Source organism: Tamandua tetradactyla, chromosome 1 (genome assembly GCF_023851605.1).
Source record: "Tamandua tetradactyla isolate mTamTet1 chromosome 1, mTamTet1.pri, whole genome shotgun sequence".
In the NCBI taxonomy this organism is placed as follows: Eukaryota; Metazoa; Chordata; class Mammalia; order Pilosa; family Myrmecophagidae; genus Tamandua; species Tamandua tetradactyla.
This window is the reverse complement of record NC_135327.1, coordinates 99240979-99256693: the sequence shown is the minus strand read 5'-3', so window position 1 is coordinate 99256693 and position 15715 is coordinate 99240979. Positions and strand designations below refer to the sequence as shown.

Here is a 15715-nt window from a genome sequence, read left to right as displayed (position 1 = left end):
AATGCCAATTCAAAGACACCTATTTCTCACACAGTGACCCAGCTGAGGGAGCAATCTGCATGGGATGATGGAATGGCTGGACAATGTTGGTTTGCTTATCCTAGGAGGTGTCCACCTCCAAGAAACCCTCATTTTCCTTAGCATGAGTCAAAAACTTGATTGCTGAGATGAGAAAGATAAGTCCACTGGGTATCGTTCATCCAAGTTATGAAGTCCATTACAAATGTTATGGGACCTTTGTCTTTACCCACCAGCATTTCAGAAAAGGGCAAAAGGGAAACTTTCCTGCAATAGTTTGAGAAGACAAGAATTATCCTCAGAGTCCAGGCCAGTTCTAACTTTGGAAGTTAAAGTGAAATCATCTCTAAGGCCTTGGTGTGGTCTTTGCTTCCTGCTGCCCTAGGAACCAGATATTCAATGTGGTCAAAGAAGTTAAGGGTTCAATGACAGCCTCTTTGGGGCATTCTTTGAGCCATGTCTGTGTGTATGTGTGTGTGTGTATGTTTGGTGAGTGAGTTAAAATATATGAACAAACTGAGAAAGGAGATTAATTTTTAATTAAGTAGAATGGCAAGAAGCATATCATAATCCTGGTTACTTTACCAGAAGCAGACCCCTAAAAGAGTTAATATCAAAAAAAAAAAAAAAGAAAATACTCCTTTGAATGAGTTATGGAAGTATGAACAGGAGAGACAGTGGGAAAGGGGAAAGGCAATTGTGGCAGACCTAACTAGAGAGGCAGTTGCTCTAAATCAATTTGCTTCACAGAGTAATTTGTGGAACTATTGTTGAGTATATTTGTATTTGAATAAGAGCATGTCTGCTCTTATCACCCAGGAGCTTATAGAGCAGCAACAAAGTTTTCCATGGGTGATTATAGCTGGTTGTCATGGAAATAACCAGGAGGCACCCAATTCAGCATTATGACCTCATTGCAGGATCACAAGCAGGGGCATGAAGAGGGAGTTGAGTTTAAATAAGAGACTTGCTAATTAATGGAGCGCCAGGGGACAGCGTAAAGGGAAAATCACACAGCAGATAAATCCAGGTTTTCAGTGCTCTCAGAGGAAATGATCTCAGTTCCAAGTCAGATGTGAAAGTGGGTATTTCTCCTCTGTGAGCCTCCATTTGTGACTTGGAGGCCAATTGCCCTGGCTTACTGGAGGAAATATAAATGGAGCAGCCGACTAATCTTCCCAGCCAACTGAATTCAGGACGTGAAATGACACAACTGAACTGCCAAAAGAGGCTGATGGCTTTTCCCACCCTTATCTCAACCTGTCCCTGTGTCTCAGACTATTTGTCCTCCTTTTCTTGGAAGGCCCTGCAGGGGCCTGTCTGTCTCACCCCTGTCCTCTTCACAGCTTTTCCCTCGCAAAACAGAAAGGCTGTGTTGTTCCCCTTTGCTCTCCTTCCTCTCCCTCCTTGCCCCTGGCCCACTTTCAAAGCCTCTAGACCAGTCAACAGAAATGCCAGCCCTAAGGAGGAGCACGAGAGCATCTGGTCTAGCAGAGTCAGTTTAAATAAAATTTGGAAATGCCATTGTATGCCAGTCCACAAATACCACTGCTTGAAGGAGAATGGGAAAATCATTTTTCTCACCAGTAGCCATTTTAAAACCCCTTGCAGCAAGTGAAAGATTGATTGAGCAATTTAAAACATATAAAATTTTACCCCACAGATGCTTTCTGAGCAGCATTTTACTGAGCTGGGTACTGTGGAGGTTACTCAGGGAAATCAGCCAGATTGCTCCTGCTACAGAGAAGAAATGAGCCTATGGTGCTTGGTGAGATGTAGGGCAAATAGTAGGCCAGCCTCCCCCTCTGCACCAAGGGGTGGAGTCACCTTAAGATGAGCTTCAGCTTGGTCTTTAGCTTTGTGCATCTGCACTCAACATGCATTCCACTCGCAGAGGTGTACACCAGCCCTCCACTGGATGTGAGTTCTGGGGAGTTGATGCCAGCATCTAGGGGTTAGTGTGGGGTGGGACAGGGTCTAGTTGAGTGGGTGGCCAAGGTGCAAGGCTGCTCCAAGCCAGCCCCTTCGCAAGGTGGTCACATTTTACTAATAGTGTTTGAGTATGTGATGTCTGAAAGCTGTGGTCTTCTAGCTCAAGTATGGGGTCTCACTGTGGCCTAAGCAGAGATCTGACCAGCTGGAGCATGGCCACAAGAGTGGGAAAGCATTCCCCAGGTAGCTCAGGACAAGGTCCAGTGATGTCATGTGGGAACAACCAAAGCAAGCATGGAAATAGACTGACCCCACTCCACTGGAAGTAGGACAAACCACTTTGAGTGAAATCAGTCCTCAGGTATTGATGAATAATTGGGGGTAGTAGAGAGGTCTCAAAGGTGGAATAATAGGGCTTTCTGCTAATATATGCTTGTGGACATTCAAGCAATTCATTGGTTAAATAAGAGACTAAAAGCCACAACCCTTCTGCTGATCTACAGAATCTCTCTCACAACTCCCTCCCTCTCTTTCTCTGACCACAGTTCCTGTCTGTAGAACAGTGCTTGTTCAGCTCCAGGCAAGCTGGCCTCCTTGCTGTTTCTCAAACAGGCTTTCATCTCAGGGCCTTTGCACTTGCTCACTCCAATGTCTGACATACTCTTCCATAAGAGTGCTTAGTCTCTGCCAAGACTTTGCTCAAGTATCACCTTATCAGTGAGGTTTTCCCCCATGCCTTTAAGCAGTACCCCCTCCTAGTTCCCCTTCCCTCTCCCCCCACCCTCCTTTACTTTTTTCAATAGAACAAGTCATTATTACAAGCATACCTTGGAGATATTGCAGGTTCGGTTCCAGACCACCACAATAAAGGGAGCATAGCTATAAAGTGAATCACACAAATTTTTTGATTCCCAGCGCATATAAAAGTTATGTTTACACTATAGTGAGCAATAGCATTGCATCTAGAAACATGTACATATCTTAATTAAAATGTCACACAAAGACATAAGTAGGCATATGCTGTTGGAAAAATGGTGCTGATAGACTTGCTTGACACAGGTTGCCACAAACCTTCAATTTGTAAAAAATGCAATGTGTGTGATGCACAATAAAGTAAAGCACAATAAAAAGAGATATGCCTGTATATATTTACTAGTTTACCACCTCTTGCCCATTTCGAATGCATGTTCCACAAGAGTATGGACTTTGTTAAGTTTCCTGATTTTCACCAGCACATAATAGGTGCTTGATAAACATTTAGTATTAAGGAAAGAGATGGGAAGCTATTGGTGCCCTAAGCTGGTAGAGATTGCGCGTACATGTTACAAATAAATAACAACTTGAGGGAAGAGGAGTTAAACACCCTAAGAATGAGCCATATAAAGTGCGCTCAGAATCTCAAAGGAGAAAGGATAGTGTCCGCAGCCGTCTCGTTCGGCTTCTGATCCCCGGCCGGCGAAGGGAACAGGAGGGGAGAAAGAGACAGACGCAGGCAAACCAACTTAAGTGACAAACACGGGTTCGAGGCACGCAACGGTTGTGAGCACGGACCTTTACTGGAGTTAAGCTTGCATTCTCTGTTACAGGTTCCACGCGGGACAAGATACCCCGCGGGGGAACAACCTCTATGCGGCCGTCAGGTACGGCTCCCTGTGGGTCGTCTCCCCTTACCCCGTCCGGGTAACGCCTTATATGCATAATCAAAATCCAATAGGCTAACACCACGTATACAGGGGTGATTGGTAGATGCGGTTGGCGGGCGCGTGTGTCATACGCGGAAGCAGGATGCGGGTGCCATCTTGGCTCACTCGATGGGCGGGGGGAACTCTAGAGCAGGCTGCGGCGTGTCCACTAGGCCCGACCCGGGAGGCGGCTCTCCACATCTCCCCCTTTTTTATTTTGACCCAGTGTCTCCATTGATGAGTGAGCTCCCGTGGGCCACTCAGGCCCACTACATGTTTTGGTGCTTTGGGGAGTCTGGACTAGGCTTGCTAGGCACCAACCAGAATGCCTCCTCATATAGAGACCGGAGAGCCCGTGAACTGGAAACAACGTGACTCTCCCTGCAGTGCTTCGCCTCGCAACTGGGTTATGTAGGGGGGCAGGAGAGCGGCAACCAGAGCCGAGAGCGTCATTAGGTGTCTCTGTGCAATGGCCGGAGTCTAGTCTGGCCAGGACCGTGACTCCGCCGTAGAGATCATCCTTTAGACAAAAATTATGACTTCTGGTGCCGCCTTTTACACCCGGGACACAGCCATGGGCTTTGCAGCAGATCCTGTTTTCGAGTGCCCCGCCCTGAGTGGCCGGGACGGGTCATACGGTGAGGGGAAGGACTGGGTAGCGGGACGGTCGTTGCCAGGAGCATCAGGGGCGAGTGACATAGCCAACATGGTAGTGACACGTAATTGCTGCTGTGTCTGGAACAAGCGTTCTAACAAACATTTAACAGTGACTAAGCCCACTAATAGTCCCACTGCCACGAGGATCCAAGTAGTCAAATTGGGCCAAGAGAACCATGAGGTGACTCGGTTCCACAGACTTTGTACAGTCTCGCCCAGTTTGGAAAGGTCGAAGTCAACGGGGGTCAACTTGATATCCCCAAGCACTCGAAGGTCTGAATCCACCTGTTGGGAGAGGTTAGTAAAGGTAGGGAGGTTTTAAAGCTGGTCCCCTTTCTATACGATAGAAGGGTGACTAGCGCTCCTGTTGTCATCTTGTCGTTCGTCGCCATCATCAGCAGAGTTGGAGACCGGATCTGGTGGCTCTGGTTGGAGGCTTATCAATTTTCTGGGCAACAGTTCCTTGGCGTCCTCGGGCGACGTCACGGTTCTCACCAGTCTTTCCGGAACCCACACAGGTTGACGTCCTGGTTCCTGGGGAAAAACACAAACAGAGCCTCTGGCCCAGCTGAGCACTGGGTCGGGGCCTTGCCATTGTCCCGACAGGACATCCTTCCATCGGACCAGACCTCTATGTGGAGGACCTGGAGTGGTGTGTTGTAGGGCAGGTGTCATTCCTTGTGAATTTTCATTTAAAAAATTATAGGTAAATAAGGCTGCAGATAGTCGCGCCTTTGGCGACAAGCCGTGACCTATTCCCCCTTTCTGTTTTTTGAGCAAGTCTTTGAGAGACCTGTGAGCTCTTTCAATGACTCCTTGTCCCTGAGGGTTGTAGGGGATGCCATGTTTTAATTGTACTTCCATATTTTCACAAAATTTCTGAAAGGTTTTGCTGGTGTAAGCAGGTCCGTTATCTGTCTTTAAAGTTTTTGGCTTACCCCAAGCTGCCCAAGCGGCAAGGCAGTGTGCAATGACTTGGTGGACTTTTTCTCCTGTCTCAGCAGAGGCAAATAATACCTGAGAACATGTGTCTACTGACACATGTAGGTATTTAACCTTGCCATACTCTGAATGATGAGTGACATCCATCTGCCAAATATCTCCTGGGATGAGACCCTTAGGGTTAACTCCAACCGAAGGGACTGCTCTCTGTTCTGCACAATCCCTGCAAGCTCGGACTATATCTCTAGCAGCTGCACGCGGTATACTAAACCGCTTAGCTAGGGTACCTGCATTGATGTGAAATCTGTCATGGAATTCTCGGGCTTGCTGATATGGTGTCAGCGCATGGAAGATGTGTGGCTGTCGAGTGGCTACATCTACTATGTGATTTCCTTGTGTCATGGGGCCAGGTAGGCCTGTGTGGGCCCTAATATGAGTTATGTAAAAGGGATGTTGTCTGACATGTATTGTTTCTTGAAGTTTGAGGAAGAATGTACTTACTGTGGAGGAACATTTTATAATGCCCACAGTTTCTAAAATTTGTACAGCATTTACAACATAAATGGAATCAGAGACAATATTCAGGGGGCCAGGGAATTCTTTCAGGACTGTAATAATGACTTGCAATTCGACCCACTGAGGTTTCTGTGGTTGAAAGAATACTGTTTTGGGAGTGTCCCCTTCCACATAATACGCCCCTGAACCGGAGCTGGAGCCATCCGTGTATACAGTGAGGGCGCTCACTAGTGGCTTAGGTGAAGTCACTTTAGGAAAAATCACTGGATGTCGGGTAACAAATTGTAAGAGGGGATCTTTAGGGTATTGATTGTCAATATATCCCGAAAAGGTGCACCGGAGAATGGCCCATTGATCTATACATCCAGTAAGAACCTCAAGTTGCTGGGAAGAGTAAGGCACCCTGAGGTTTTTGGGTTGTTGGCCGAAATGTTGTATGGCCTTCTTAATGGCTTCTAAGGCTAATCCTGCAATCGCGGTAGGATAGTGCTCCAAAGTCTTTTTTGGAGAAACTCCGGGATGGATCCAGAGTAATGGTCCTTGTTGCCACAGCACCGCCGTGGGCTGTAATTCTGTTGGCAGCAAGCAGGCTTCAAAAGGCTCGCCGGGGTTTATTCTCTTTAAAGCGGCGCTGCTGAGTGCCTGTTCTACTCGGTATAGTGCTTGCCTCGCCTCGGGGGTGAGGTGCCGGGGCGAAGTTATGTTCGAGTCTCCTTTTAGTAAGTCAAATAAGGGCACTAATTCGGCATTGGGTAATTTTAGATACGGGCGAATCCAATTTATATCCCCCATGAGTTTTTGCAAGTCATTGAGGGTGTGTATGTTATCTAGCCTAAGAGACACCTTTTGAGGGGAGACATGAGTAGGCGTAAGTTTTGTTCCCAGGAAAGTGGCGATCTCTGTCATCTGGATCTTTTCAGGGGCTACTTCTAGGTGAGCTTGTCTAAGTGTAAGGACTAAATGTGTCAGAACTGTCTCAAGGAGATCTGTATCTTTATGAGTCAGCAGAATGTCATCCATATAATGAAGGATTTTTACCTGGGGGAACTGTTGTCGAGTGTCGGCCAGCTTTGTAGCAACATACAGCTGGCACATGGTAGGGCTATTAGTCATGCCCTGGGGCAGGACTGTCCACTCGAAACGGTGACTGGGCTCCTCTTGATTAAGAGAGGGCACAGTAAAAGCAAACTTTGGGGTATCCTCAGGGTGAAGTGGAATGGAAAAGAAGCAGTCTTTAAGGTCTAAGATGAAAATAGGCCAATGTTCTGGCAGAGCTGAAAGAAGGGGCAACCCCATCTGAACAGGTCCTAAGGACTCCATGCAATTATTAATGGCTCTTAAATCATGTAACAATCTCCATTTGCCTGATTTTTTCTTTATGACAAATATAGGGGTGTTCCAAGGTGATGTGGAGGGAATGAGGTGGCCCTTTTTTAGTTGTGCTGACACTAGAGTGTGTAATGCTGAGAGTTTTTTCTGTGACAAGGGCCACTGAGGCACCCAGACCGGGGTCTTGGCTTTCCATCTTAGTTTTATAGGTGTGGGTGGGAATCTCCCCTCAGTGGCCCCTGGGAAAAACCCAGGCCTCGTCTGTCAGAATTGGAGACCGCCTGTATAGGCATTGCGCGCCCCTGCAATGAGGCTCCTAAGCCTTTGCCAGGGACATATCCCATTCCTTTTAACAAGTGCTTAGAGGTTGGGGAACAGCCGCTGGTCAAAGTAACGTCCATCTGGGTTAGAATGTCTCTTCCCCACAAAGAAACGGGCAGGGCTAACACATAAGGCTGAAAACTACCTTGATGTCCTTCCTCATCTGCCCATTGAAGGGCAGCAGCACTCAGCATGGGTGCTGAGACCTGGCCTATTCCTCTAATGGTGTCCTCCGCCTTGCACGTCGGCCAGGCGGAGGGCCATTCCTGTTGTCTTATGATCGACCGATCGGCCCCGGTATCTAGCAGGCCCATGAAGGGTCTGCCTTGTACCTTAATAGTCAGCATGGGTCGAGACTCCAGGGACATATGGAGGCCTTCAAAAACTTCTCCAGTAGACCCAAATCCCTTATCTCCTCTCTGTCTGGGTCTGCTCGGAAAGGATGTATGTAAGCTGGGCAAGAGCAGGAGCTGTGCCAGCTTATCACCTTTTGCGATGACCAGAGTACCCTGCTGAGATTGTACCATAATCTGGACATAACCTGTGAAATCTGAGTCTACAATACCTGGTAATCCTTTCAGGGCTGTGGATGCTCTCCCTATATTGTTTGATGACGTGGGACCCTGAGGGCCTGCGTACGCAGGCGGGGGGCACAGCTGTAACTGCCCCTCCCTAGACCAGCCTGTAGGGGACTCCGGGTCTCGCAAAGGGGGGCTAATGTAATTACCCGATGTGGCCACCAGAGGGAGCCCGTGGTGAGGGTTTTTGGCGAGATCACCAAAACCATTCACCGGAAGCCGCCGCGCCCCTGCAGCAGGCGCTGGCGGGGCGGAAGGCTGCGTGGGTGAGACAGGGGGCCTCTCCCAATCGATCAGCGGAGGCGCGTCTGCACCCTCGGTCTCATCACCATCTGACTCTGAGTCAGAGGTGTCTGAACTAGTGCTTGACTCTGGCGGCTTGCAAGTTGGCGGCTCACTTTTACAGGAACTTCCTGACTGCCCCATGCTTGCAGTCGGCACTGTACTTTAATCACTCGGAGAGCTCTTCCGAGTCCCCGGGGCTACCTGAAAGCCCGCGGGCCTTAACTCTCACGTAATAAGAAGCACTCACCCTCTCGCGGTGATCAAGCGCGGGAGGTCCGCCGCAAACTCAGGACGCACTTCCTCACCAGCTTGAGAAAAGAAGGTACGACGCTCCTCGCAGGTGAGAGGTTCCCCGTACGGGCCACCACTTGTCCGCAGCCGTCTCGTTCGGCTTCTGATCCCCGGCCGGCGAAGGGAACAGGAGGGGAGAAAGAGACAGACGCAGGCAAACCAACTTAAGTGACAAACACGGGTTCGAGGCACGCAACGGTTGTGAGCACGGACCTTTACTGGAGTTAAGCTTGCATTCTCTGTTACAGGTTCCACGCGGGACAAGATACCCCGCGGGGGAACAACCTCTATGCGGCCGTCAGGTACGGCTCCCTGTGGGTCGTCTCCCCTTACCCCGTCCGGGTAACGCCTTATATGCATAATCAAAATCCAATAGGCTAACACCACGTATACAGGGGTGATTGGTAGATGCGGTTGGCGGGCGCGTGTGTCATACGCGGAAGCAGGATGCGGGTGCCATCTTGGCTCACTCGATGGGCGGGGGGAACTCTAGAGCAGGCTGCGGCGTGTCCACTAGGCCCGACCCGGGAGGCGGCTCTCCACAGGATAGCATCTGAGTGAAAACAAGGAATGGTTCATGGAGATGGATCAATTTGATCCTGAAAGGATGGTTTGGATTTGGATGTTTGGTGATGGGACATAATTTTAAGTAAAGTACACAACATGAGCAAATTCATAGAGGTATTAAGACATGGGAGGTGTAAAGGGAACAGCTCGTTTTAGCTTGAACAAAGAAGTACAGAAAGGGGAGCAGGGGAAAATATGGTTTGAAATGTAAGTGGGCTTAGATTTTGAAGAGCAATGCTTTCTGGTTGCTTTATTTGGTAGAAAATAGAAAAAAAAATTCCAGTTTTGTAAAACCTCAGGATCCTGTAATGATTCACTAGAGATTGATATGGAAAGTTGACGGATTGATATCAACTCAGAGATGATAAATGCACACAGGAGAAGTGAACATGCCAGGGAGCACTGCCCCATCTCAGTGAACCCCTAGGGCACTGCCGTTCAGAGATTGAAAATCACTGTTCTATAAATAGGGAGCTATTAGAGGTGTTTGGGCTGCAAAGAAGCCAGATTAGAGAGGTGTTTCAAAAAGATTAATCTGGCAACTGAAAGACAAATTAGAGAGGGAAGAGACTATAAGTTGGAAAACCAATTATGAAACTCTTGCCACAGTCTATGAGAGGTAATGAAAGTGATAACTTAGGCAGGCCTGACCATGAATCATGAATTTGTGAAGTAGGACATTGGTAACCTGGGAAGGTGATTAGGAAGGAGAAAAGTAGGACGGGATGGAGGAGGGAGGGCTGAAGACTGGGGAAATGGGTTCAGGTGGTAGTTGCCCAAATGGGCACCAGGAGCTCAGGCTTGACTCATGCTTGTGCCACTATGCCTCAGGTGGGACAATATGAGCAGCCAGCAATGCTGTAGGCCCTGAAAGTGTTCAACTGTTCTTCCCAATCAGTCAATTCAATGCAGAATCCAAGCCAGTAGTTCAGGGTATGAGAAATTAAGGAATTGAATGCAAGAAGGAGGGACATTTTGGAACCCAAAAGACTAAGGCCTCCTGTTTAGCTCCTGCACTTGGACTGCTTATCCCAGTGGGGGAAAATTCACACAGCTCTATGTCCAGGTGCCACCAAAGCCAATGGCCTTTACCTCTTTAGAGGCCATGGAGTTCCTCTACATGTCCCTCATAAGCTTATTCTCCCATCCTTATGCCAACTATCAGTATTCTTTTTGAGTCCCTACTCAACCACCTTGCCTTGCATTTTTAGTAGATGGCCTTGTTTACTCTCTCTAGGGGTGACATATTCCAGTCCTGATGCTTTAAATGTCATCTCATTGGTGAAGATTCCAAAAGCTGTATCTCTTGCCATGACCTCCTTTCTGTGCTCAAAACTACTTACCTCACATACCCGTCAAATATCCCATAGATATATCAAACTTGGCATGGCCCAAGCAGAACTTGATTTCTACCCCCAAACCTTTCCCTACTCATCTCTTTTCTCATCATGGTAAATGGTACCACCATTCACCCAGATGTACTACCTAGAAACCTAGAAGCCATTGTTGATTCCACAATCCATCAGCAAGTCTTATCTATACTACCTCAAAATATCTATCTCAAATCCATCCTCTCCATCACCATAATCACCACCTTATTCAAGTTGCCCTCATCCCACACTGGACCATACCCACAGCCTCCTAACTGGTCTTTTTGCCAGCACTCTGCTACCTTCCCATCCATTCCCCACATGTCCAAACTTCTTTATTTATTCATCTTCGTCTTAATTCACCTCTCAGCAGCATTTGATACTATTAGTCACTTCCTCCTCTTTGAATTTTTTTCCTTAGCTTCCAAGACTTATCTCAAACTGCTTATCTGTCTGCTTTTTGGGCTCATCCTCTTTCCCTGGCCATTAAATATTAGAGATCCTCAAGGCTCTATCCTAAGCCCTCTCTTCTTCTTCCTCTAGACTCTCTTCCCCATAATCTCATTAGTGCTCATAGTTGCAATTATGCTAGTGACTATACTGATGACTAACATATTTATATTCCAAGCCTAGAGCTCTCTTTTGAGCCCCAGACTTGTATAGTCAATTGCCTCTTTGACATCTATGGGATATCTCATAAGTCTCTTAGATTCATTATATTTAAAACTAAATTAAAACCATATTCTTCCCCAAACCTGGCCCTCTTCGAAAGCTCCTTAACCTTAGCACCAGTTGCACAAACCAGAGCCCAGAAGGCATCCTTGAAACCTGTCTCTCCCTCATCCTCAACCCCGGCTCCATAACCAATTCAACTGGGAATGAGGAAACCCTTTTCTAGCCTCAAAAATGACTTGAGCTCTCTGTGCCTCTGCTTTTTCATCTGTGAAATTGATCTTGAAATAGAACCTACTTCATAGGGCTGGTGTGAGAGTTAAATGAGGTAATACATCTAAAGCGTTTAAAATACTAAACATTTTTAAAAATCAGTGATTGCTAGTTATGGTTATTATTCAATTTGTCATCAAATTCTGTCAATTTTATCTCCTAAATTATAAATCCATCCATTTCTTTCCACTTCCACCTTTGCCACCCTAGCTCAAGCTACCATTGTTACTCACATGGATTCCTGCAATGCAGTAATTGGTCCATGCTGTCCCCTTTGCCTCTGTCCATTGCTGCACAATTATCTTCTTTACACTGCAGGAGAACAACTTCTTCAAAATGCAAATTTGATCATGCCACACTTCCTATCTCCTTGCCTGCACTTCTTCATGTCTGTCAATGGCTTCCTAATGTCTCAGAACCTATCTACTCCTGCAGCCTTGCTGCACACCACATTTTTCTCACTCTGTGCTCCAGACACATTAAACTTCTTTAGAGTCTTGTCTGTTCCTTGTTCACTTCCACCCATGGCATTTGCACAGGTCATTCCTTGTGCCTAGAAAGTCCTTCCTTCCATTCTTCTTCTAATTAAGGCTCCAAGTTCTCCTGAAAATCTCTGCTCAAGAATTGTGCCTCCAGGGAAGTCTTTCCTGACTTCCCTGATTGCATCAAATGCCCATTTAGACTCCCATTGCAATATACCCCTTCCTTTGCTGCACTTGACCTAGTTGCAGTATCATAACTGTGCAATTATTAAGCAAGGTCTGTTCCCCCTAACTTGACTCTAAGTCCCATGAAGACCTGATTTTGGTCTCTTTATATGCTCTTTTTTTTTTCGCTTTTTTCTTTTATATGCCCTTTTTGTTGCATATAGCCCAGCACAGAGTGGGTATTCCAAAAATACTTGTTGAGTGGGTTCATAAATGATTTAACACTCAGTAAACTTTTTCTGTATTTAACCCATTAATTAATAAGAGATCCAATAAGGTGTTTCAACTGGCTCAAAGGCAAATTCAATGTAACACACGTATGTTGAAATTTTGAAATGAATTTACAAATAGATGTAAAACTAGCCTGCCCTGTCCACCAGGTAATAATCAATTGCATATCATCAAAGTAGTTTCATGTCTATGGACAAGAATCATTTGCATTATTACCTGCTTTCTACAATGCATAGAGTTGTAAATCAGTGAATTTTCTTGCTTTTATATTTTATTTTATTTTTAAATAAAATCCTTTTTATAAACATCATATATCATTCTCAAAGAGTTCATGGAAGGAGAGCAGCACAAGTGTTCATATTTTTCAGAAAACAATGTTTAGACAGTGAAGAGACCTGACCAAGTTCACAAGGTTGGGTGCAGCAGAACCCTGCCTGAATGTGTGAATTCTGAAACTTGGTTTAATGTTCATTCATTGCAAAAGGAAGACGGAGAGACAGGCATTTAGAAAACAAAAGCAGCTTATTTGCTTCCCAAAGAGGTTTGTAAGGGAGTCTCGACTTTAGAAAAACTGGAAATAAATATATATGTATATGTATGTGTATATATATACACACACACACACAACAAAAATTATTAATACAACAAAATATAAGACAACCAAGATCGTCAAAATTACAGTTAGTCTGTTCATAGTGGAAAGAGAACAATTTTTTCACACACTTATCATATCCTTAAAGGTCATTATTTATCTTCGAACAACATATCACCAAAGTCAGGGATACGGTTGCTTTCTGCAGAGAAAAATTTCATTTGAGAGACTAGATGTAGTGGTATGTAGGCCCTGCTTATTTGTTTGTTTACCTTGGGGTACAGATGCTGCACTGAGGGATTTGATGTGCTTGCTTATTCAAAGTCGAAGAAAGTACAAGTGTCTGTTTTGCTTTCTACATGCTACAGGAACTGTGAAACTCCAGAATTCTGTGGAGGCTCAGCTGGTGACTGTCAGCTATGAACTGATCAGAAACAAGAACACAGAGATGCCACAGAGGTTCATATTTTTCCTCTTCTCAAACAATGGAAAACCAGTATGTCTTTTTGCCATGGTTTCCCTAGTGTATTCTTCTAGGAAGTATAGCATTTAGGTCAGAGTCAAACTCTAGGGCAATGGGTTCAAATTCTAGCTCTACCATTGTGATTTTTTTTAAAAATATAATTGTATTGAGATATATTCATACACTATACAATCCATCCCAAGTATACAATCAGTGGTTCATGGTATCATACATAGTCGTGCATTCATTTTTAGAACATTTGCATTACTCCAGAAAAAATTTAAAAAGAAGAAAGAGAACCCCAAATATCCCATATCCCTTACCCCTCTAACTTATTGACCACTAGTATTGTACTCTAACCAATTTTAAGACTTACAATAGAGGTAGGGATTGTCAGAAATATGTATGTATATACGTATATATGTATGTATATATGTATTCTGTTCCACTGATATCAGTGGAAAAGAACAAAAACATCCAGAAGTAGACCCATACAAGCATGGGCAACTGTCACTCTCTTTTTTTGCAATGCAATTATACAATGATTATCAAAGATCAGGGCCACTGGATTATATTTCAACAGTTCAGGTATTTCTTTATGGCTGTTCTAAAACACTAGACATCAAAAAGCAATATTTATGCAATGACTCAGTGGTCACAGTCATTTGTTAATCCTCAGTTACACCTCCTCCCTCTGATTTGATCTTTCTCTCAATCTTCAGGGATATCTGGGCAATGACCATTTTAACTTCTTCCTGCAGGGAAGGGGTGCTGACATTAGGGGGTAGAAGAATGAAATTTCTTGATGTTCTTGGAGAGACTGGTACCTCTGGATTTCAGGGCTTATTCTGGCATAGGGCCAATCTGGAGGCCTTAAGTTTCTGAAAAAATAAACTTACTAAGAAAACCTTTTATACTGACTTATATAGAGCCAAGGGCGCTCCCTAGGGTTTTCAGGAATACTGTTGGTTGAGACTTGGCATACTGTGGCAATTTGCAATATCTGGCTGAAGCGTGCATAAGAATAACCTCCAGAATGACCTCTCAACTCTGTTTGAAATCTCTTTGCCACTGAAACTTCACTTTGTTACATTTGTTTTCCCCCTTTTGGTCAAGAAGGCATTCTCAATCCCATGATGCCAGGACAATCTCATGATGTCTGAAGCTCATGATCCACTATGTCTGGGATGCTTATATCCCTGGGAGTCATGTTTCATGTAGGGGTGGCAGTGGGGGAGAGTGATTTTATTTGCAGAGTTGGCTTAAAGAGAGAGGCCACATCTGAGCAACAAAAGATGTTCTCTGGGGGTGACTCTTAGGCCTAATTACATGCAGGGCTAGCCTCACCTTTGCAGAAATGAGGTTAATAAGGGCAAGCCTCAAGATCAATGGCTTGACTTATGAAACTGGGAGTCCCTAATGTCTAAGAGAATATCAGGAATTCCCCAGATGTGGAAGTTTAATTGTTCCACATTTTCCACAGTTCCTCAAGGGGAGTTTGCAAATACTTTTTATATTCTGCCCAAAATATTCTGGAATGTATCAGGAATTACATTAACCTGAACAGAATAAGATCTCATTCCTGATTCTAGGTTCCATGTAGCTAGGTTGTTTAAATAAACTGACCAGACAAGTTAAATTAGATAGTGTGCTATAGAAAGTTTTAATTTTGGACCAAATAAACATCTCTTCCTTTGGGCTCATGCAGGAGAAGTTTTAAAATATAGACAATGCCATCCTTTACCCTGTACCTTAGTCCTATCCAAGTCCATTTCATTCATATGTCTACTTGGAGTCTGATATTTTTTTCAACTTCTTTAACAGTTGCTTTCTGGATTAATGCTGACTTTCAGGCTGCAGAACTCTAACTCTGAGTTTCAGGTGTCACACAGATGCTTAGTGTTCCAGGGAACCAGGTTATACACAAAGAGCATAGGATCTCAGAATTTAAAATAACAGTTAAAATTCAGAAATAGATGTGACTGCTGTTAAGAGCTTACAATGTAGGAACCTTTACAATAAGCCATATTTGAACATTCTGTATTTCTTAATCATTGATTGCCCAGACTCTGCCCACTTTCTATCCCCTGATAATATATGCACTCAAATTCAATTCTCAGAGTTTTCTCATTATAGTTAATGTTACTGAGACCCTACATTATATGTACTTTTTTTTTTTTTTTTTTTTTTTTTTTTTTTTTTTTTTTAAAGGAAAGACAGAGAGAAGGAAGGAAGGATAGAAGGAAGGAAGAGAGGAAGAAAGGGAAACATCTTTTAAACATTTTCTTG

At 44.8% G+C, this 15715-nt stretch overlaps 1 long non-coding RNA gene across 2 annotated transcripts in view; it reads left to right on the top strand.

Moving 5' to 3' along the window:
• Positions 1–960: 960 nt before the first annotated feature.
• The window catches only part of LOC143685644 (uncharacterized), a 61639-nt gene continuing 46884 nt past the window's right edge, over positions 961–15715 (top strand). Inside the window, exons 1-2 of one of the 2 annotated variants that reach the window (XR_013176718.1) lie at positions 961–1099; positions 13332–13422. This is a non-coding gene — a long non-coding RNA (uncharacterized LOC143685644). Of the gene's footprint in view, positions 1100–2249; positions 2312–13331; positions 13423–15715 lie in introns of those variants that run through there. The other variant, XR_013176719.1, reaches the window with a different exon arrangement.